Here is a 3,262-nt window from a genome sequence, read left to right on the forward strand (position 1 = left end):
TGGGTGAGAGTGGACACCCAATAACGGTCATTTTATAGGCTGCTTCCTTATACCCCCCCCCCTCTTAGAATATGGCTTTGTGAATGAGGCCTACTATTGATTCAACTGAATCATGTTATACATATAGTATTAAACTTTTAATATATATAAGTATAAGGGTGTATTTCAAACATTTAAAATAAAGTTTAGAAATTTATATTAATAATTTCGAAATTAATCTTTTTAAATAATCAAATAGTTAAATTTAATTAAATCATGAGGATAATTCAAATATTCTAGATATTATGAGATCAGATCACCAATTTAAAAATTCAGAATTTATCCAGCTAAAATAATATTTATAAATGTAATTATCCTAATCTAAATCTTAATTTATCTCAAAATTTTCGCTGAACATGAGGTCCCCCACAATGTGGCAGATAAACTCCATGTTGTGGTAGAAGAATAAAAAACGTGGATCAGACATTGGCCACGGCATGGGAGAATAGCCCACGGTGTGGCGACGAAACAGAATGACGATTTTTTTTCCTTCAATTGATCAATCCAATTTATGCACATTCAATTGTTAGACAACCTAATGCTCTGATACCACTCATGGTTTTAACATGTAATAATGCGGAAAATACCCTTAACTCTTAAGGGTACATGCAACCTAATTTGATCTATGTCATAACTTTATTGAAGCAACGTACTATTGATCAACGAAACTTTTAACCCTAATGAAATCGAAATTCACAAGGATAATTAACATACCTCTGATTTGTTATTGTAAACAAACCCTTTGATCCGACTAGATCAATCCAATAGTCTCTTGAAAACCAGCTTCAATTGTGTGCAAGCCTCTAATGGTTCACACCCACAACACAAGAACCCTGGAAGATTTAGGAGAGAGGGGAGAGAGGTAAATTTTTGGGTTTGGTTCTTGGCCGAAAATCCTCAAGTATAAGGTCCTATTTATCGTTGATTGGGAAACACCTAGAAACCCTAATTTGAACATAAAATAATATTATTTCAAATAAGGTAATTATCTAGTCATTTGATTATCCACATGAAAGCTTCCAGAAGGTTCCAAGAAGAGCCTCAAAACCGTCCCACACAGGAGGGTTCTAGAACTTGTCCTCTGCTCAACTCTTGAATAATTACATCTATAGTCCTTCAACTTTTAATTACTTCTAATTAACCCAGAATTAATTCCAAATTAATTATGATTAATTCTAAATTAATTATGATTAATTCTAAATTAATTATAACTATTCTAATTAATATAATAGTCATATAATATTAATATAAATCATTTTATCTCTCACCTAAAATCAATCTAAGCAATTTCTTGATTATGAGGGCAACCCAAAAAGGACTTTACTCTTATTTATCAATATTATACCAATTTAGTTATGACCTTAGACACCTTAATCCAACAAGTGTCACATAGTTGGCTGATTGAGATGAGATTGTGTTGAAGACCTTTAACGTAGGATACGTTTTTTTAACACAATATAATTGCATTTGATAGTGACATATCCTTTATTAGCTCCTTTCACATTGTCTTTGTATGTAACAGTTGGACCATCTTTTCTCACAAACTTATCCAGAAGAGACTTAAACCCAGTCATATGTCTTGAGCAACCACCGTGTAATTACCAAATATTTTCTTTACCCTGAAATATGTTAGATATTAAATTGTTTGACAGATGAATTTTTATTTTTGACCTAGTAGTTCTAGGGTTTTTCAGATTTTAAACCCTAGGACTATTTAAATAGTTTAGGTCGTTTTTTATTTTAGTTAGATCCTTTTTTTACTATAGAATTTTAGTTTTTCTCAGAGAAACTGAGAGTTCATTTTTTTGTTGATGTGAGGTTCTCCATTGTAATAAGATCTGAAGATCATATGAATGGAGAAATATTTCACTGATTCTTTGTTTATCTGGGATTGATTCATATACTATTCTTATTTTCCACATTGTCATCTCATATTGTGTGAATCTGGGTTCGTACAATTGGTATCAGAGCTTGATTTTGAAGAATCATTTGTTCTTTCAAGTTTTAAAGATCAAAGGTGACATATTTTCGTATTTGAATCTTTCTCTCGAATCTGGTGTAAGTTTCTAGTTATTCTGTGATCTATACTTAAAAATTGCAACATCTACATCAGATCTGAAAGATTTGTGAAGAAACTTCAAGATCTGAAGGTTTACGTTTTTTTTTCTCTTCTAGATCTATTTTGTCTCACATCAGATCTACATTCATTATCTTTGAAATTTGGTTTTATTGAAGATACAATGTCAGATAGATGTTTTTCTGAAGCTTCATTTGCTCTTTGTCAAAACTCTTATTATGATACATGGTATATTCAAGGATTTCATGAGTTTAAAGCATTTAGTGCCAACGAGATATGTCATCTCATTAAGAATGGTTTGTTTAACAAGGAACCATGTGTACATGATATGTTTGAACAGGAGTGGAATCCTATTATAAGTGATACATCTCTGATAACTCAAATGAATATAATCCATCTGATAATTAAAGATAAATAAGATGAAATAAAAAGGAAACATAAAAAGGAGGAAGAAAGTGTTCATGTTGCTCCAGTTACAGATGAAGTTTCCCATGTAAAAATGGTTCATAAATCTCCAGAAATTAAGAAAGAGAAAGATGTTGCTGATGAACCATGTTCTCTGAATGTTGTTGAAAATCAGTGTACTGAGGTTCATGATGTTGTACCTAAAAAGAAAGATGATGTTGTTAAGGTTCTTCATATTGGTGTTGCAACAAAGAGAATGCATGTTGATATTTCATCTAGATCAAGTAGTTCTTTCGATGGGATGAAACCCTACAGAAAACCGGTGATTAATGAAGACAAAGTGTACCAAAATCGAAAATCATGGATACTTAGGAGATGTGAGAATCACTTCATAAAGTCATATGTGTCTTCATGGACAGGAAATTATTTTTACAAGGCAAGATACAAGAAGTTCAAAAAGAAAAAGGGTAAACCTAAGCAAATTTGGGTTCCAAAGAAAAAATGTCCTAGACCCTGAATGTAACTCAAACACAGAAGTCAAAAGAATAAGCTGTGAAAAATCGACTGGAAGAAGATATCAAAAGAACAAAAGTGTTAAACCATCTCAGTTTTGGTTGAAGGAATTAATGAAGATTCTTAGCTCACTAAACAAAAGTTACAAGACTCCAATGATTCAGATTATGTTTAATGATGACGTTGTTTGGAGTAATCATTTTTGTGAAAAGAAGAGCTTTTCAAAGT

This window comes from Lactuca virosa, chromosome 3 (genome assembly GCF_052849685.1).
Source record: "Lactuca virosa cultivar CGN04683 chromosome 3, Lactuca_virosa_CGN04683_v6, whole genome shotgun sequence".
In the NCBI taxonomy this organism is placed as follows: Eukaryota; Viridiplantae; Streptophyta; class Magnoliopsida; order Asterales; family Asteraceae; genus Lactuca; species Lactuca virosa.